This window comes from Carassius gibelio, chromosome A14 (genome assembly GCF_023724105.1).
Source record: "Carassius gibelio isolate Cgi1373 ecotype wild population from Czech Republic chromosome A14, carGib1.2-hapl.c, whole genome shotgun sequence".
Taxonomy (NCBI): domain Eukaryota; kingdom Metazoa; phylum Chordata; class Actinopteri; order Cypriniformes; family Cyprinidae; genus Carassius; species Carassius gibelio.
In genome coordinates this window covers 25191126-25210449 of record NC_068384.1, presented here as the reverse complement: position 1 = coordinate 25210449, position 19324 = coordinate 25191126, and the positions used below count along the sequence as shown (strand labels likewise).

Sequence of the window (19324 nt, the reverse complement as noted above, 5' to 3'; positions counted from 1 at the left end):
GATTCAGATCATCGACCCTTTTGGATCGCACTGCATGAGGTGAAGGTGGAACAAAAGGAAAGTGCACCAAATGTGCAGAGCAGATGAACGAGCAGAGCAAGGAACGACGAGGATGGGATTCGAACCCACGCGTGCAGAGCACAATGGATTAGCAGTCCATCGCCTTAACCACTCGGCCACCTCGTCACTTGTGCGAGTTCCTGACTGCTCTCTGGGCTCGGGTGGTTTTCATGAAGGACCTCTTAGCACTGTGATGCCGAAGCTCACCCTGGAAACCAAAGTATAGTTAATTTTTGTACATGTACGCTGAGATATGCCTACAGTTGAACACGTAGAATTTCAAAGCATATTCCATTTGTTTGAGCTTTCGAATGCAGAAGGTTAAACACTTGCGCTCTAGAAAGTTTGAACTTTGTCCAGCACCTGCTGCATTTTCCATCATTTATGACTGATGTTCTTTGTACTCTTAAAAGATGAGCTTGCTCCTATCTCATGACCCTCAGACAAGCGCTTGTCATTGTGGCCCTCTGTCGTTCTGGTCTCCGTTGCCGTTTTGAGAGAACACCTGAGTCTAGCAAAGGGTAGCACATTTGACACAGGACCTCCCTCAGAACTTGCACTCCCTGCACTCGTCAGTATCCTACACAACCCCCAGCGGCCTCGTCAAACAGAATCTATACTGACCCAAACCGCGAGCTTTACCACTCCACCCCTTTTTGCCAAGATACCAATAAGTCTCTTCCCCCAGGGCTTCGAGAAAGCAACTCACAAACCTCTTTAAGTAAAGGGAGAGCAGCAAATAAGGCTTCTCGTACACACTGCCTACTGGATTCGTAGACACACCACGCAGTTTTGAGCTAATTACCACCCTGTCGTTCCACGTCCACATGGGTCCAGTTGAAAGGTCGCGACCTTTGACACCATTCTTTCGCAGAGGCAATATTGTAGCCTATGAGGCTCATCCGAGGCACGATCATTGCTGGTTGAAATCTTTACCCAATACCCCGCCAGGATGACTTGAAATACAGTCAGCCTTGGCAATTTTTGCCAGCTTCTTTTGAAGCTTATTGTGTTGTTGAAGAACAGGTCTCGTCCCTTTAAATAGTACTTCCGTTATTTAACACAGCTGATTCAGATCATCGACCCTTTTGGATCGCACTGCATGAGGTGAACGTGGAACAAAAGGAAAGTGCACCAAATGTTCAGAGCAGATGAACCTGCAGAGCAAGGAACGACGAGGATGGGATTCGAACCCACGCGTGCAGAGCACAATGGATTAGCAGTCCATCGCCTTAACCACTCGGCCACCTCGTCACTTGTGCGAGTTCCTGACTGCTCTCTGGGCTCGGGTGGTTTTCATGAAGGACCTCTTAGCACTGTGATGCCGAAGCTCACCCTGGAAACCAAAGTATAGTTAATTTTTGTACATGTACGCTGAGATATGCCTACAGTTGAACACGTAGAATTTCAAAGCATATTCCATTTGTTTGAGCTTTCGAATGCAGAAGGTTAAACACTTGCGCTCTAGAAAGTTTGAACTTTGTCCAGCACCTGCTGCATTTTCCATCATTTATGACTGATGTTCTTTGTACTCTTAAAAGCTAAGCTTGCTCCTATCTCATGACCCTCAGACAAGCGCTTGTCATTGTGGCCCTCTGTCGTTCTGGTCTCCGTTGCCGTTTTGAGAGAACACCTGAGTCTAGCAAAGGGTAGCACATTTGACACAGGACCTCCCTCAGAACTTGCACTCCCTGCACTCGTCAGTATCCTACACAACCCCCAGCGGCCTCGTCAAACAGAATCTATACTGACCCAAACCGCGAGCTTTACCACTCCACCCCTTTTTGCCAAGATACCAATAAGTCTCTTCCCCCAGGGCTTCGAGAAAGCAACTCACAAACCTCTTTAAGTAAAGGGAGAGCAGCAAATAAGGCTTCTCGTACACACTGCCTACTGGATTCGTAGACACACCACGCAGTTTTGAGCTAATTAACACCCTGTCTTTCCACGTCCACATGGGTCCAGTTGAAAGGTCGCGACCTTTGACACCATTCTTTGGCAGAGGCAATATTGTAGCCTATGAGGCTCATCCGAGGCGCGATCATTGCTGGTTGAAAACTTTACCCAATACCCCGCCAGGATGACTTGAAATACAGTCAGCCTTGGCAATTTTTGCCAGCTTCTTTTGAAGCTTATTGTGTTGTTGAAGAACAGGTCTCGTCCCTTTAAATAGTACTTCCGTTATTTAACACAGCTGATTCAGATCATCGACCCTTTTGGATCGCACTGCATGAGGTGAACGTGGAACAAAAGGAAAGTGCACCAAATGTTCAGAGCAGATGAACCTGCAGAGCAAGGAACGACGAGGATGGGATTCGAACCCACGCGTGCAGAGCACAATGGATTAGCAGTCCATCGCCTTAACCACTCGGCCACCTCGTCACTTGTGCGAGTACCTGACTGAACTCTGGGCTGGGGTGGTTTTCATGAAGGACCTCTTAGCACTGTGATGTCGAAGCTCACCATGGAAACCAAAGTATAGTTAATTTTTGTACATGTACGCTGAGATATGCCTACAGTTGAACACGTAGAATTTCAAAGCATATTCCATTTGTTTGAGCTTTCGAATGCAGAAGGTTAAACACTTGCGCTCTAGAAAGTTTGAACTTTGTCCAGCACCTGCTGCATTTTTCATCATTTATGACTGATGTTCTTTGTACTCTTAAAAGCTGAGCTTGCTCCTATCTCATGACCCTCAGACAAGCGCTTGTCATTGTGGCCCTCTGTCGTTCTGGTCTCCGTTGCCGTTTTGAGAGAACACCTGAGTCTAGCAAAGGGTAGCACATTTGACACAGGACCTCCCTCAGAACTTGCACTCCCTGCACTCGTCAGTATCCTACCCAACCCCCCAGGGGCCTCGTCAAACAGAATCTATACTGACCCAAACCGCGAGCTTTACCACTCCACCCCTTTTTGCCAAGATACCAATAAGTCTCTTCCCCCAGGGCTTCGAGAAAGCAACTCACAAACCTCTTTAAGTAAAGGGAGAGCAGCAAATAAGGCTTCTCGTACATACTGCCTACTGGATTCGTAGACACACCACGCAGTTTGGAGCCAATCACCACCCTGTCGTTCCACGTCCACATGGGTCCAGTTGAAAGGTCGCGACCTTTGACACCATTCTTTCGCAGAGGCAATATTGTAGCCTATGAGGCTCATCCGAGGCGCGATCATTGCTGGTTGAAAACTTTACCCAATACCCCGCCAGGATGACTTGAAATACAGTCAGCCTTGGCAATTTTTGCCAGCTTCTTTTGAAGCTTATTGTGTTGTTGAAGAACAGGTCTCGTCCCTTTAAATAGTACTTCCGTTATTTAACACAGCTGATTCAGATCATCGACCCTTTTGGATCGCACTGCATGAGGTGAAGGTGGAACAAAAGGAAAGTGCACCAAATGTGCAGAGCAGATGAACGAGCAGAGCAAGGAACGACGAGGATGGGATTCGAACCCACGCGTGCAGAGCACAATGGATTAGCAGTCCATCGCCTTAACCACTCGGCCACCTCGTCACTTGTGCGAGTTCCTGACTGCTCTCTGGGCTCGGGTGGTTTTCATGAAGGACCTCTTAGCACTGTGATGTCGAAGCTCACCCTGGAAACCAAAGTATAGTTAATTTTTGTACATGTACGCTGAGATATGCCTACAGTTGAACACGTAGAATTTCAAAGCATATTCCATTTGTTTGAGCTTTCGAATGCAGAAGGTTAAACACTTGCGCTCTAGAAAGTTTGAACTTTGTCCAGCACCTGCTGCATTTTCCATCATTTATGACTGATGTTCTTTGTACTCTTAAAAGCTGAGCTTGCTCCTATCTCATGACCCTCAGACAAGCGCTTGTCATTGTGGCCCTCTGTCGTTCTGGTCTCCGTTGCCGTTTTGAGAGAACACCTGAGTCTAGCAAAGGGTAGCACATTTGACACAGGACCTCCCTCAGAACTTGCACTCCCTGCACTCGTCAGTATCCTACCCAACCCCCCAGGGGCCTCGTCAAACAGAATCTATACTGACCCAAACCGCGAGCTTTACCACTCCACCCCTTTTTGCCAAGATACCAATAAGTCTCTTCCCCCAGGGCTTCGAGAAAGCAACTCACAAACCTCTTTAAGTAAAGGGAGAGCAGCAAATAAGGCTTCTCGTACATACTGCCTACTGGATTCGTAGACACACCACGCAGTTTGGAGCCAATCACCACCCTGTCGTTCCACGTCCACATGGGTCCAGTTGAAAGGTCGCGACCTTTGACACCATTCTTTCGCAGAGGCAATATTGTAGCCTATGAGGCTCATCCGAGGCGCGATCAATGCTGGTTGAAAACTTTACCCAATACCCCGCCAGGATGACTTGAAATACAGTCAGCCTTGGCAATTTTTGCCAGCTTCTTTTGAAGCTTATTGTGTTGTTGAAGAACAGGTCTCGTCCCTTTAAATAGTACTTCCGTTATTTAACACAGCTGATTCAGATCATCGACCCTTTTGGATCGCACTGCATGAGGTGAAGGTGGAACAAAAGGAAAGTGCACCAAATGTGCAGAGCAGATGAACGAGCAGAGCAAGGAACGACGAGGATGGGATTCGAACCCACGCGTGCAGAGCACAATGGATTAGCAGTCCATCGCCTTAACCACTCGGCCACCTCGTCACTTGTGCGAGTTCCTGACTGCTCTCTGGGCTCGGGTGGTTTTCATGAAGGACCTCTTAGCACTGTGATGCCGAAGCTCACCCTGGAAACCAAAGTATAGTTAATTTTTGTACATGTACGCTGAGATATGCCTACAGTTGAACACGTAGAATTTCAAAGCATATTCCATTTGTTTGAGCTTTCGAATGCAGAAGGTTAAACACTTGCGCTCTAGAAAGTTTGAACTTTGTCCAGCACCTGCTGCATTTTCCATCATTTATGACTGATGTTCTTTGTACTCTTAAAAGATGAGCTTGCTCCTATCTCATGACCCTCAGACAAGCGCTTGTCATTGTGGCCCTCTGTCGTTCTGGTCTCCGTTGCCGTTTTGAGAGAACACCTGAGTCTAGCAAAGGGTAGCACATTTGACACAGGACCTCCCTCAGAACTTGCACTCCCTGCACTCGTCAGTATCCTACACAACCCCCAGCGGCCTCGTCAAACAGAATCTATACTGACCCAAACCGCGAGCTTTACCACTCCACCCCTTTTTGCCAAGATACCAATAAGTCTCTTCCCCCAGGGCTTCGAGAAAGCAACTCACAAACCTCTTTAAGTAAAGGGAGAGCAGCAAATAAGGCTTCTCGTACACACTGCCTACTGGATTCGTAGACACACCACGCAGTTTTGAGCTAATTACCACCCTGTCGTTCCACGTCCACATGGGTCCAGTTGAAAGGTCGCGACCTTTGACACCATTCTTTCGCAGAGGCAATATTGTAGCCTATGAGGCTCATCCGAGGCACGATCATTGCTGGTTGAAATCTTTACCCAATACCCCGCCAGGATGACTTGAAATACAGTCAGCCTTGGCAATTTTTGCCAGCTTCTTTTGAAGCTTATTGTGTTGTTGAAGAACAGGTCTCGTCCCTTTAAATAGTACTTCCGTTATTTAACACAGCTGATTCAGATCATCGACCCTTTTGGATCGCACTGCATGAGGTGAACGTGGAACAAAAGGAAAGTGCACCAAATGTTCAGAGCAGATGAACCTGCAGAGCAAGGAACGACGAGGATGGGATTCGAACCCACACGTGCAGAGCACAATGGATTAGCAGTCCATCGCCTTAACCACTCGGCCAAAAACAGGGCAAAAGGGACTGCTATGGGTGGGGGAAAAGAAAAAATGAGAAAAAAGGAAGGGGAAAGGGAAAAATGAAGGAAAAATGGGAAAATTAGCTTGAAAAATTAAATAGATTTTTCTTTCAAACCAGTTTTTCACCTTTTCAATTATTTTAACTAACAAATTATAGAAAAGACAATATTTATACCCATTTTACCTCATCACAAAACAACTCCTTATATTCCTTTTTGTAAAATTGAAAGAATAAAACATTCAAAACATATTTCCACAAATAGGTTTTATTCCAAAAGCTCAAATATGACATGCATTCTCTATAGTAATTGTTTTAGTGTCACAAGCTTTCAGTACACAGAGACAGCAACAACACTAAGACAATTCAAATAACACAAGAATAAAAATACACATATGTGAATATAAATAAAAAAACTGAAAAACAAATTGAAATATAAAATATATTGTATGTACATTTGTGATATAGATATAATAGGAATGGAATAGAATGAGATGTAGGGATATACTAGGATATTGGGTGGTAACAAATAAAATATAAGGTTATTGCACATATTTTTATTGCACGATGGGGGGGGGGGGGGGGGGGCTTTTAACTGTTCATTAGGCAGATTTTCTGGGAAAAGAAACTTCTTGTTTCTCTCGTATTCCATGCACTGTATCGCCGACCGGATGTCAAAAGTTCAAAAAGGATCCAGAGTGATTTCCTAAGCACTTTTCCTCACTCTGGATGTGTACCGTTCTTGAAAGGTGGGTAGGGAAGCACCAGTAATCCTCTCGACAGTCCGAAGACCTCAGGTCTGTAGAGGTGCAGTCATTGGTGTAGAGTAGGGCAGCACGATAACTCGCATGTGATTGTTATGCGCATCTCATCAGTAGAGCCGGTTCTGTTGATGTTCAGACAAATTGTCTGCGATTATGAATGTGATATTGTATAGCTTGTCAGTGAACTACGGCTCTGTGTAGTAAATGCTGCTCCATCTGAAAGCACATGATGGAGATTTACTACTAATCAACAACACCGGCTTTACTGACGAGATGTGCATGAAAATCACATGTGATTTATAGTGCATCCCTAGTGTAGAGGGAGAAGAGCAGTGGATCCAGCAAGGGTCTGCAGTCATTATGTCCTGTTATCTTGGGTTTCTTTGGGCCAGGGATGATGGTGGAGCATTTGAAACAGCCAGGGACTATGGACAGTTCCAGTGATCTGTTGAAGATCTGTGAAACAATAATAATATTTAAGAATATATATATATAAATAAAAAAACATGAAAATAACTCAAATTACATATATGTTTGCTACCCAATAGGTTTATTCTAAAAGATTGTTATCCAGCATAATTTATTTAATAGAAAATAATATCAATAGGAAATAATCATACATGTTTATATATATATATATATATATATATATATATATATATATATATATATATATATATATATATATAATCTTAACTATCACAAATAGTTTATTAAGAATAGAAATATATACAGTAAAATTAAGCAAATATACATATTTAAATTTAAAAAACTATAATAACTATACTACTAATAATTACTTATATAATTATAATAAACTTTTAAAATCTGACCTTTATAAAAGAAGAAGTATGTATGCAAAAACACATTTAAATAATAACTTAATAATAATATAAACTTTCACCAATATTTAATTTACAAAAGCTTAAATCGAACATTTTATTATTTTTATAAGACATAAATACAAATTTAAAGAACTATACTACTGTTAATATAATACTTACAATAATACATGCTGCAATATGAAAGGCCACCTCGATTTATATAACAATCTTGCCCAAACATAGCATATTATATAACGTTACATATGTTAAATCACAGATTAATAAACATATTTAGAAAAAAGAGTTAACGTCACGTAGTACTTCGCTTTCATGTTATGTGTTTTATTGTACTTACCTCCACGTTATCTGAAAACATCAAACTGAATAAAAATATGCTCCGTGTTTAAATAATAATGAATTCGCCTTAAAATTAATAAACTAATCATTCGCGCGCTTCCGCTTTTTTGACTGTAATCATGTGGTTTCGCACGTGACTATGTTTCGGCCAATGGCTGTATTGCTCCGCTCGACCAATGGCTGTTTTGCCCCGTTCGGACCTGTTAGGAGATGGTTAGGAGTTGTTAGGACATAGACCACGTGATGTTCGTACTTGTGTTAGGAATTAGTTCGGAAGTGTTAGGACTTATTCAAAATGTGTTAGGAAGTGTTAGGAAGTGTTCAGCAGTCCGATCGCCGGAAGGTACGGCCACCTCGTCACTTGTGCGAGTACCTGACTGAACTCTGGGCTGGGTTGGTTTTCATGAAGGACCTCTTAGCACTGTGATGTCGAAGCTCACCATGGAAACCAAAGTATAGTTAATTTTTGTACATGTACGCTGAGATATGCCTACAGTTGAACACGTAGAATTTCAAAGCATATTCCATTTGTTTGAGCTTTCGAATGCAGAAGGTTAAACACTTGCGCTCTAGAAAGTTTGAACTTTGTCCAGCACCTGCTGCATTTTTCATCATTTATGACTGATGTTCTTTGTACTCTTAAAAGCTGAGCTTGCTCCTATCTCATGACCCTCAGACAAGCGCTTGTCATTGTGGCCCTCTGTCGTTCTGGTCTCCGTTGCCGTTTTGAGAGAACACCTGAGTCTAGCAAAGGGTAGCACATTTGACACAGGACCTCCCTCAGAACTTGCACTCCCTGCACTCGTCAGTATCCTACCCAACCCCCCAGGGGCCTCGTCAAACAGAATCTATACTGACCCAAACCGCGAGCTTTACCACTCCACCCCTTTTTGCCAAGATACCAATAAGTCTCTTCCCCCAGGGCTTCGAGAAAGCAACTCACAAACCTCTTTAAGTAAAGGGAGAGCAGCAAATAAGGCTTCTCGTACATACTGCCTACTGGATTCGTAGACACACCACGCAGTTTGGAGCCAATCACCACCCTGTCGTTCCACGTCCACATGGGTCCAGTTGAAAGGTCGCGACCTTTGACACCATTCTTTCGCAGAGGCAATATTGTAGCCTATGAGGCTCATCCGAGGCGCGATCATTGCTGGTTGAAAACTTTACCCAATACCCCGCCAGGATGACTTGAAATACAGTCAGCCTTGGCAATTTTTGCCAGCTTCTTTTGAAGCTTATTGTGTTGTTGAAGAACAGGTCTCGTCCCTTTAAATAGTACTTCCGTTATTTAACACAGCTGATTCAGATCATCGACCCTTTTGGATCGCACTGCATGAGGTGAAGGTGGAACAAAAGGAAAGTGCACCAAATGTGCAGAGCAGATGAACGAGCAGAGCAAGGAACGACGAGGATGGGATTCGAACCCACGCGTGCAGAGCACAATGGATTAGCAGTCCATCGCCTTAACCACTCGGCCACCTCGTCACTTGTGCGAGTTCCTGACTGCTCTCTGGGCTCGGGTGGTTTTCATGAAGGACCTCTTAGCACTGTGATGTCGAAGCTCACCCTGGAAACCAAAGTATAGTTAATTTTTGTACATGTACGCTGAGATATGCCTACAGTTGAACACGTAGAATTTCAAAGCATATTCCATTTGTTTGAGCTTTCGAATGCAGAAGGTTAAACACTTGCGCTCTAGAAAGTTTGAACTTTGTCCAGCACCTGCTGCATTTTCCATCATTTATGACTGATGTTCTTTGTACTCTTAAAAGCTGAGCTTGCTCCTATCTCATGACCCTCAGACAAGCGCTTGTCATTGTGGCCCTCTGTCGTTCTGGTCTCCGTTGCCGTTTTGAGAGAACACCTGAGTCTAGCAAAGGGTAGCACATTTGACACAGGACCTCCCTCAGAACTTGCACTCCCTGCACTCGTCAGTATCCTACCCAACCCCCCAGGGGCCTCGTCAAACAGAATCTATACTGACCCAAACCGCGAGCTTTACCACTCCACCCCTTTTTGCCAAGATACCAATAAGTCTCTTCCCCCAGGGCTTCGAGAAAGCAACTCACAAACCTCTTTAAGTAAAGGGAGAGCAGCAAATAAGGCTTCTCGTACATACTGCCTACTGGATTCGTAGACACACCACGCAGTTTGGAGCCAATCACCACCCTGTCGTTCCACGTCCACATGGGTCCAGTTGAAAGGTCGCGACCTTTGACACCATTCTTTTGCAGAGGCAATATTGTAGCCTATGAGGCTCATCCGAGGCGCGATCAATGCTGGTTGAAAACTTTACCCAATACCCCGCCAGGATGACTTGAAATACAGTCAGCCTTGGCAATTTTTGCCAGCTTCTTTTGAAGCTTATTGTGTTGTTGAAGAACAGGTCTCGTCCCTTTAAATAGTACTTCCGTTATTTAACACAGCTGATTCAGATCATCGACCCTTTTGGATCGCACTGCATGAGGTGAAGGTGGAACAAAAGGAAAGTGCACCAAATGTGCAGAGCAGATGAACGAGCAGAGCAAGGAACGACGAGGATGGGATTCGAACCCACGCGTGCAGAGCACAATGGATTAGCAGTCCATCGCCTTAACCACTCGGCCACCTCGTCACTTGTGCGAGTTCCTGACTGCTCTCTGGGCTCGGGTGGTTTTCATGAAGGACCTCTTAGCACTGTGATGCCGAAGCTCACCCTGGAAACCAAAGTATAGTTAATTTTTGTACATGTACGCTGAGATATGCCTACAGTTGAACACGTAGAATTTCAAAGCATATTCCATTTGTTTGAGCTTTCGAATGCAGAAGGTTAAACACTTGCGCTCTAGAAAGTTTGAACTTTGTCCAGCACCTGCTGCATTTTCCATCATTTATGACTGATGTTCTTTGTACTCTTAAAAGATGAGCTTGCTCCTATCTCATGACCCTCAGACAAGCGCTTGTCATTGTGGCCCTCTGTCGTTCTGGTCTCCGTTGCCGTTTTGAGAGAACACCTGAGTCTAGCAAAGGGTAGCACATTTGACACAGGACCTCCCTCAGAACTTGCACTCCCTGCACTCGTCAGTATCCTACACAACCCCCAGCGGCCTCGTCAAACAGAATCTATACTGACCCAAACCGCGAGCTTTACCACTCCACCCCTTTTTGCCAAGATACCAATAAGTCTCTTCCCCCAGGGCTTCGAGAAAGCAACTCACAAACCTCTTTAAGTAAAGGGAGAGCAGCAAATAAGGCTTCTCGTACACACTGCCTACTGGATTCGTAGACACACCACGCAGTTTTGAGCTAATTACCACCCTGTCGTTCCACGTCCACATGGGTCCAGTTGAAAGGTCGCGACCTTTGACACCATTCTTTCGCAGAGGCAATATTGTAGCCTATGAGGCTCATCCGAGGCACGATCATTGCTGGTTGAAATCTTTACCCAATACCCCGCCAGGATGACTTGAAATACAGTCAGCCTTGGCAATTTTTGCCAGCTTCTTTTGAAGCTTATTGTGTTGTTGAAGAACAGGTCTCGTCCCTTTAAATAGTACTTCCGTTATTTAACACAGCTGATTCAGATCATCGACCCTTTTGGATCGCACTGCATGAGGTGAACGTGGAACAAAAGGAAAGTGCACCAAATGTTCAGAGCAGATGAACCTGCAGAGCAAGGAACGACGAGGATGGGATTCGAACCCACACGTGCAGAGCACAATGGATTAGCAGTCCATCGCCTTAACCACTCGGCCAAAAACAGGGCAAAAGGGACTGCTATGGGTGGGGGAAAAGAAAAAATGAGAAAAAAGGAAGGGGAAAGGGAAAAATGAAGGAAAAATGGGAAAATTAGCTTGAAAAATTAAATAGATTTTTCTTTCAAACCAGTTTTTCACCTTTTCAATTATTTTAACTAACAAATTATAGAAAAGACAATATTTATACCCATTTTACCTCATCACAAAACAACTCCTTATATTCCTTTTTGTAAAATTGAAAGAATAAAACATTCAAAACATATTTCCACAAATAGGTTTTATTCCAAAAGCTCAAATATGACATGCATTCTCTATAGTAATTGTTTTAGTGTCACAAGCTTTCAGTACACAGAGACAGCAACAACACTAAGACAATTCAAATAACACAAGAATAAAAATACACATATGTGAATATAAATAAAAAAACTGAAAAACAAATTGAAATATAAAATATATTGTATGTACATTTGTGATATAGATATAATAGGAATGGAATAGAATGAGATGTAGGGATATACTAGGATATTGGGTGGTAACAAATAAAATATAAGGTTATTGCACATATTTTTATTGCACGATGGGGGGGGGGGGGGGGGGGGGCTTTTAACTGTTCATTAGGCAGATTTTCTGGGAAAAGAAACTTCTTGTTTCTCTCGTATTCCATGCACTGTATCGCCGACCGGATGTCAAAAGTTCAAAAAGGATCCAGAGTGATTTCCTAAGCACTTTTCCTCACTCTGGATGTGTACCGTTCTTGAAAGGTGGGTAGGGAAGCACCAGTAATCCTCTCGACAGTCCGAAGACCTCAGGTCTGTAGAGGTGCAGTCATTGGTGTAGAGTAGGGCAGCACGATAACTCGCATGTGATTGTTATGCGCATCTCATCAGTAGAGCCGGTTCTGTTGATGTTCAGACAAATTGTCTGCGATTATGAATGTGATATTGTATAGCTTGTCAGTGAACTACGGCTCTGTGTAGTAAATGCTGCTCCATCTGAAAGCACATGATGGAGATTTACTACTAATCAACAACACCGGCTTTACTGACGAGATGTGCATGAAAATCACATGTGATTTATAGTGCATCCCTAGTGTAGAGGGAGAAGAGCAGTGGATCCAGCAAGGGTCTGCAGTCATTATGTCCTGTTATCTTGGGTTTCTTTGGGCCAGGGATGATGGTGGAGCATTTGAAACAGCCAGGGACTATGGACAGTTCCAGTGATCTGTTGAAGATCTGTGAAACAATAATAATATTTAAGAATATATATATATAAATAAAAAAACATGAAAATAACTCAAATTACATATATGTTTGCTACCCAATAGGTTTATTCTAAAAGATTGTTATCCAGCATAATTTATTTAATAGAAAATAATATCAATAGGAAATAATCATACATGTTTATATATATATATATATATATATATATATATATATATATATATATATATATATATATATATATATATAATCTTAACTATCACAAATAGTTTATTAAGAATAGAAATATATACAGTAAAATTAAGCAAATATACATATTTAAATTTAAAAAACTATAATAACTATACTACTAATAATTACTTATATAATTATAATAAACTTTTAAAATCTGACCTTTATAAAAGAAGAAGTATGTATGCAAAAACACATTTAAATAATAACTTAATAATAATATAAACTTTCACCAATATTTAATTTACAAAAGCTTAAATCGAACATTTTATTATTTTTATAAGACATAAATACAAATTTAAAGAACTATACTACTGTTAATATAATACTTACAATAATACATGCTGCAATATGAAAGGCCACCTCGATTTATATAACAATCTTGCCCAAACATAGCATATTATATAACGTTACATATGTTAAATCACAGATTAATAAACATATTTAGAAAAAAGAGTTAACGTCACGTAGTACTTCGCTTTCATGTTATGTGTTTTATTGTACTTACCTCCACGTTATCTGAAAACATCAAACTGAATAAAAATATGCTCCGTGTTTAAATAATAATGAATTCGCCTTAAAATTAATAAACTAATCATTCGCGCGCTTCCGCTTTTTTGACTGTAATCATGTGGTTTCGCACGTGACTATGTTTCGGCCAATGGCTGTATTGCTCCGCTCGACCAATGGCTGTTTTGCCCCGTTCGGACCTGTTAGGAGATGGTTAGGAGTTGTTAGGACATAGACCACGTGATGTTCGTACTTGTGTTAGGAATTAGTTCGGAAGTGTTAGGACTTATTCAAAATGTGTTAGGAAGTGTTAGGAAGTGTTCAGCAGTCCGATCGCCGGAAGGTACGGCCACCTCGTCACTTGTGCGAGTTCCTGACTGCTCTCTGGGCTCGGGTGGTTTTCATGAAGGACCTCTTAGCACTGTGATGTCGAAGCTCACCCTGGAAACCAAAGTATAGTTAATTTTTGTACATGTACGCTGAGATATGCCTACAGTTGAACACGTAGAATTTCAAAGCATATTCCATTTGTTTGAGCTTTCGAATGCAGAAGGTTAAACACTTGCGCTCTAGAAAGTTTGAACTTTGTCCAGCACCTGCTGCATTTTCCATCATTTATGACTGATGTTCTTTGTACTCTTAAAAGCTGAGCTTGCTCCTATCTCATGACCCTCAGACAAGCGCTTGTCATTGTGGCCCTCTGTCGTTCTGGTCTCCGTTGCCGTTTTGAGAGAACACCTGAGTCTAGCAAAGGGTAGCACATTTGACACAGGACCTCCCTCAGAACTTGCACTCCCTGCACTCGTCAGTATCCTACACAACCCCCAGCGGCCTCGTCAAACAGAATCTATACTGACCCAAACCGCGAGCTTTACCACTCCACCCCTTTTTGCCAAGATACCAATAAGTCTCTTCCCCCAGGGCTTCGAGAAAGCAACTCACAAACCTCTTTAAGTAAAGGGAGAGCAGCAAATAAGGCTTCTCGTACACACTGCCTACTGGATTCGTAGACACACCACGCAGTTTTGAGCTAATTACCACCCTGTCGTTCCACGTCCACATGGGTCCAGTTGAAAGGTCGCGACCTTTGACACCATTCTTTCGCAGAGGCAATATTGTAGCCTATGAGGCTCATCCGAGGCGCGATCATTGCTGGTTGAAAACTTTACCCAATACCCCGCCAGGATGACTTGAAATACAGTCAGCCTTGGCAATTTTTGCCAGCTTCTTTTGAAGCTTATTGTGTTGTTGAAGAACAGGTCTCGTCCCTTTAAATAGTACTTCCGTTATTTAACACAGCTGATTCAGATCATCGACCCTTTTGGATCGCACTGCATGAGGTGAACGTGGAACAAAAGGAAAGTGCACCAAATGTTCAGAGCAGATGAACCTGCAGAGCAAGGAACGACGAGGATGGGATTCGAACCCACGCGTGCAGAGCACAATGGATTAGCAGTCCATCGCCTTAACCACTCGGCCACCTCGTCACTTGTGCGAGTACCTGACTGAACTCTGGGCTGGGGTGGTTTTCATGAAGGACCTCTTAGCACTGTGATGTCGAAGCTCACCATGGAAACCAAAGTATAGTTAATTTTTGTACATGTACGCTGAGATATGCCTACAGTTGAACACGTAGAATTTCAAAGCATATTCCATTTGTTTGAGCTTTCGAATGCAGAAGGTTAAACACTTGCGCTCTAGAAAGTTTGAACTTTGTCCAGCACCTGCTGCATTTTTCATCATTTATGACTGATGTTCTTTGTACTCTTAAAAGCTGAGCTTGCTCCTATCTCATGACCCTCAGACAAGCGCTTGTCATTGTGGCCCTCTGTCGTTCTGGTCTCCGTTGCCGTTTTGAGAGAACACCTGAGTCTAGCAAAGGGTAGCACATTTGACACAGGACCTCCCTCAGAACTTGCACTCCCTGCACTCGTCAGTATCCTACCCAACCCCCCAGGGGCCTCGTCAAACAGAATCTATACTGACCCAAACCGCGAGCTTTACCACTCCACCCCTTTTTGCCAAGATACCAATAAGTCTCTTCCCCCAGGGCTTCGAGAAAGCAACTCACAAACCTCTTTAAGTAAAGGGAGAGCAGCAAATAAGGCTTCTCGTACATACTGCCTACTGGATTCGTAGACACACCACGCAGTTTGGAGCCAATCACCACCCTGTCGTTCCACGTCCACATGGGTCCAGTTGAAAGGTCGCGACCTTTGACACCATTCTTTCGCAGAGGCAATATTGTAGCCTATGAGGCTCATCCGAGGCGCGATCATTGCTGGTTGAAAACTTTACCCAATACCCCGCCAGGATGACTTGAAATACAGTCAGCCTTGGCAATTTTTGCCAGCTTCTTTTGAAGCTTATTGTGTTGTTGAAGAACAGGTCTCGTCCCTTTAAATAGTACTTCCGTTATTTAACACAGCTGATTCAGATCATCGACCCTTTTGGATCGCACTGCATGAGGTGAACGTGGAACAAAAGGAAAGTGCACCAAATGTCCAGATGAACGAGCAGAGCAAGGAACGACGAGGATGGGATTCGAACCCACGCATGCAGAGCACAATGGATTAGCAGTCCATCGCCTTAACCACTCGGCCACCTGGTCACTTGTGCGAGTTCCTGACTGCTCTCTGGGCTCGGGTGGTTTTCATGAAGGACCTCTTAGCACTGTGATGCCGAAGCTCACCCTGGAAACCAAAGTATAGTTAATTTTTGTACATGTACGCTGAGATATGCCTACAGTTGAACACGTAGAATTTCAAAGCATATTCCATTTGTTTGAGCTTTCGAATGCAGAAGGTTAAACACTTGCGCTCTAGAAAGTTTGAACTTTGTCCAGCACCTGCTGCATTTTCCATCATTTATGACTGATGTTCTTTGTACTCTTAAAAGCTGAGCTTGCTCCTATCTCATGACCCTCAGACAAGCGCTTGTCATTGTGGCCCTCTGTCGTTCTGGTCTCCGTTGCCGTTTTGAGAGAACACCTGAGTCTAGCAAAGGGTAGCACATTTGACACAGGACCTCCCTCAGAACTTGCACTCCCTGCACTCGTCAGTATCCTACACAACCCCCAGCGGCCTCGTCAAACAGAATCTATACTGACCCAAACCGCGAGCTTTACCACTCCACCCCTTTTTGCCAAGATACCAATAAGTCTCTTCCCCCAGGGCTTCGAGAAAGCAACTCACAAACCTCTTTAAGTAAAGGGAGAGCAGCAAATAAGGCTTCTCGTACACACTGCCTACTGGATTCGTAGACACACCACGCAGTTTTGAGCTAATTAACACCCTGTCGTTCCACGTCCACATGGGTCCAGTTGAAAGGTCGCGACCTTTGACACCATTCTTTCGCAGAGGCAATATTGTAGCCTATGAGGCTCATCCGAGGCGCGATCATTGCTGGTTGAAAACTTTACCCAATACCCCGCCAGGATGACTTGAAATACAGTCAGCCTTGGCAATTTTTGCCAGCTTCTTTTGAAGCTTATTGTGTTGTTGAAGAACAGGTCTCGTCCCTTTAAATAGTACTTCCGTTATTTAACACAGCTGATTCAGATCATCGACCCTTTTGGATCGCACTGCATGAGGTGAACGTGGAACAAAAGGAAAGTGCACCAAATGTTCAGAGCAGATGAACCTGCAGAGCAAGGAACGACGAGGATGGGATTCGAACCCACGCGTGCAGAGCACAATGGATTAGCAGTCCATCGCCTTAACCACTCGGCCACCTCGTCACTTGTGCGAGTACCTGACTGAACTCTGGGCTGGGGTGGTTTTCATGAAGGACCTCTTAGCACTGTGATGTCGAAGCTCACCATGGAAACCAAAGTATAGTTAATTTTTGTACATGTACGCTGAGATATGCCTACAGTTGAACACGTAGAATTTCAAAGCATATTCCATTTGTTTGAGCTTTCGAATGCAGAAGGTTAAACACTTGCGCTCTACAAAGTTTGAACTTTGTCCAGCACCTGCTGCATTTTCCATCATTTATGACTGATGTTCTTTGTACTCTTAAAAGCTGAGCTTGCTCCTATCTCATGACCCTCAGACAAGCGCTTGTCATTGTGGCCCTCTGTCGTTCTGGTCTCCGTTGCCGTTTTGAGAGAACACCTGAGTCTAGCAAAGGGTAGCACATTTGACACAGGACCTCCCTCAGAACTTGCACTCCCTGCACTCGTCAGTATCCTACACAACCCCCAGCGGCCTCGTCAAACAGAATCTATACTGACCCAAACCGCGAGCTTTACCACTCCACCCCTTTTTGCCAAGATACCAATAAGTCTCTTCCCCCAGGGCTTCGAGAAAGCAACTCACAAACCTCTTTAAGTAAAGGGAGAGCAGCAAATAAGGCTTCTCGTACACACTGCCTACTGGATTCGTAGACACACCACGCAGTTTTGAGCTAATTAACACCCTGTCGTTCCACGTCCACATGGGTCCAGTTGAAAGGTCGCGACCTTTGACACCATTCTTTCGCAGAGGCAATATTGTAGCCTATGAGGCTCATCCGAGGCGCGATCATTGCTGGTTGAAAACTTTACCCAATACCCCGCCAGGATGACTTGAAATACAGTCAGCCTTGGCAATTTTTGCCAGCTTCTTTTGAAGCTTATTGTGTTGTTGAAGAACAGGTCTCGTCCCTTTAAATAGTACTTCCGTTATTTAACACAGCTGATTCAGATCATCGACCCTTTTGGATCGCACTGCATGAGGTGAACGTGGAACAAAAGGAAAGTGCACCAAATATTCAGAGCAGATGAACCTGCAGAGCAAGGAACGACGAGGATGGGATTCGAACCCACGCGTGCAGAGCACAATGAATTAGCAGTCCATCGCCTTAATCACTCGGCCACCTCGTCACTTGTGCGAGTACCTGACTGAACTCTGGGCTGGGGTGGTTTTCATGAAGGACCTCTTAGCACTGTGATGTCGAAGCTCACCATGGAAACCAAAGTATAGTTAATTTTTGTACATGTACGCTGAGATATGCCTACAGTTGAACACGTAGAATTTCAAAGCATATTCCATTTGTTTGAGCTTTCGAATGCAGAAGGTTAAACACTTGCGCTCTAGAAAGTTTGAACTTTGTCCAGCACCTGCTGCATTTTTCATCATTTATGACTGATGTTCTTTGTACTCTTAAAAGCTGAGCTTGCTCCTATCTCATGACCCTCAGACAAGCGCTTGTCATTGTGGCCCTCTGTCGTTCTGGTCTCCGTTGCCGTTTTGAGAGAACACCTGAGTCTAGCAAAGGGTAGCACATTTGACACAGGACCTCCCTCAGAACTTGCACTCCCTGCACTCGTCAGTATCCTACACAACCCCCAGCGGCCTCGTCAAACAGAATCTATACTGACCCAAACCGCGAGCTTTACCACTCCACCCCTTTTTGCCAAGATACCAATAAGTCTCTTCCCCCAGGGCTTCGAGAAAGCAACTCACAAACCTCTTTAAGTAAAGGGAGAGCAGCAAATAAGGCTTCTCGTACACACTGCCTACTGGATTCGTAGACACACCACGCAGTTTTGAGCTAATTACCACCCTGTCGTTCCACGTCCACATGGGTCCAGTTGAAAGGTCGCGACCTTTGACACCATTCTTTCGCAGAGGCAATATTGTAGCCTATGAGGCTCATCCGAGGCGTGATCATTGCTGGTTGAAAACTTTACCCAATACCCCGCCAGGATGACTTGAAATACAGTCAGCCTTGGCAATTTTTGCCAGCTTCTTTTGAAGCTTATTGTGTTGTTGAAGAACAGGTCTCGTCCCTTTAAATAGTACTTCCGTTATTTAACACAGCTGATTCAGATCATCGACCCTTTTGGATCGCACTGCAT

General features: G+C 43.8%; 1 protein-coding gene and 24 non-coding genes across 25 annotated transcripts in view; 14 read left to right on the top strand and 11 right to left on the bottom strand.

Moving 5' to 3' along the window:
* Window positions 1-19324, top strand: part of LOC128026950 (ligand-dependent nuclear receptor corepressor-like protein) — a 473072-nt gene that overhangs the window by 102365 nt on the left and 351383 nt on the right. The window lies entirely within an intron of this gene.
* trnas-gcu (transfer RNA serine (anticodon GCU)) lies at window positions 105-186 on the bottom strand. The gene has a single exon. It is a non-coding gene; the product is annotated as a tRNA-Ser (tRNA).
* LOC128028069 (U4 spliceosomal RNA) lies at window positions 923-1063 on the top strand. Its single transcript, XR_008187055.1, has one exon. It is a non-coding gene; the product is annotated as a U4 spliceosomal RNA (small nuclear RNA).
* Window positions 1233-1314, bottom strand: trnas-gcu (transfer RNA serine (anticodon GCU)). Its single transcript has one exon. It is a non-coding gene; the product is annotated as a tRNA-Ser (tRNA).
* Window positions 2051-2191, top strand: LOC128028075 (U4 spliceosomal RNA). The gene has a single exon (XR_008187061.1). It is a non-coding gene; the product is annotated as a U4 spliceosomal RNA (small nuclear RNA).
* trnas-gcu (transfer RNA serine (anticodon GCU)) lies at window positions 2361-2442 on the bottom strand. Its single transcript has one exon. It is a non-coding gene; the product is annotated as a tRNA-Ser (tRNA).
* On the top strand, window positions 3180-3320 carry LOC128027994 (U4 spliceosomal RNA). Its single transcript, XR_008186985.1, has one exon. It is a non-coding gene; the product is annotated as a U4 spliceosomal RNA (small nuclear RNA).
* trnas-gcu (transfer RNA serine (anticodon GCU)) lies at window positions 3490-3571 on the bottom strand. The gene has a single exon. It is a non-coding gene; the product is annotated as a tRNA-Ser (tRNA).
* LOC128028101 (U4 spliceosomal RNA) lies at window positions 4309-4449 on the top strand. Its single transcript, XR_008187086.1, has one exon. It is a non-coding gene; the product is annotated as a U4 spliceosomal RNA (small nuclear RNA).
* Window positions 4619-4700, bottom strand: trnas-gcu (transfer RNA serine (anticodon GCU)). The gene has a single exon. It is a non-coding gene; the product is annotated as a tRNA-Ser (tRNA).
* LOC128028067 (U4 spliceosomal RNA) lies at window positions 5437-5577 on the top strand. The gene has a single exon (XR_008187054.1). It is a non-coding gene; the product is annotated as a U4 spliceosomal RNA (small nuclear RNA).
* LOC128027993 (U4 spliceosomal RNA) lies at window positions 8875-9015 on the top strand. The gene has a single exon (XR_008186984.1). It is a non-coding gene; the product is annotated as a U4 spliceosomal RNA (small nuclear RNA).
* Window positions 9185-9266, bottom strand: trnas-gcu (transfer RNA serine (anticodon GCU)). The gene has a single exon. It is a non-coding gene; the product is annotated as a tRNA-Ser (tRNA).
* LOC128028094 (U4 spliceosomal RNA) lies at window positions 10004-10144 on the top strand. The gene has a single exon (XR_008187079.1). It is a non-coding gene; the product is annotated as a U4 spliceosomal RNA (small nuclear RNA).
* On the bottom strand, window positions 10314-10395 carry trnas-gcu (transfer RNA serine (anticodon GCU)). The gene has a single exon. It is a non-coding gene; the product is annotated as a tRNA-Ser (tRNA).
* Window positions 11132-11272, top strand: LOC128028066 (U4 spliceosomal RNA). The gene has a single exon (XR_008187053.1). It is a non-coding gene; the product is annotated as a U4 spliceosomal RNA (small nuclear RNA).
* LOC128027992 (U4 spliceosomal RNA) lies at window positions 14575-14715 on the top strand. Its single transcript, XR_008186983.1, has one exon. It is a non-coding gene; the product is annotated as a U4 spliceosomal RNA (small nuclear RNA).
* Window positions 14885-14966, bottom strand: trnas-gcu (transfer RNA serine (anticodon GCU)). Its single transcript has one exon. It is a non-coding gene; the product is annotated as a tRNA-Ser (tRNA).
* On the top strand, window positions 15704-15844 carry LOC128027991 (U4 spliceosomal RNA). The gene has a single exon (XR_008186982.1). It is a non-coding gene; the product is annotated as a U4 spliceosomal RNA (small nuclear RNA).
* On the bottom strand, window positions 16009-16090 carry trnas-gcu (transfer RNA serine (anticodon GCU)). The gene has a single exon. It is a non-coding gene; the product is annotated as a tRNA-Ser (tRNA).
* On the top strand, window positions 16827-16967 carry LOC128027990 (U4 spliceosomal RNA). The gene has a single exon (XR_008186981.1). It is a non-coding gene; the product is annotated as a U4 spliceosomal RNA (small nuclear RNA).
* trnas-gcu (transfer RNA serine (anticodon GCU)) lies at window positions 17137-17218 on the bottom strand. The gene has a single exon. It is a non-coding gene; the product is annotated as a tRNA-Ser (tRNA).
* On the top strand, window positions 17955-18095 carry LOC128027989 (U4 spliceosomal RNA). Its single transcript, XR_008186980.1, has one exon. It is a non-coding gene; the product is annotated as a U4 spliceosomal RNA (small nuclear RNA).
* Window positions 18265-18346, bottom strand: trnas-gcu (transfer RNA serine (anticodon GCU)). Its single transcript has one exon. It is a non-coding gene; the product is annotated as a tRNA-Ser (tRNA).
* LOC128028080 (U4 spliceosomal RNA) lies at window positions 19083-19223 on the top strand. The gene has a single exon (XR_008187066.1). It is a non-coding gene; the product is annotated as a U4 spliceosomal RNA (small nuclear RNA).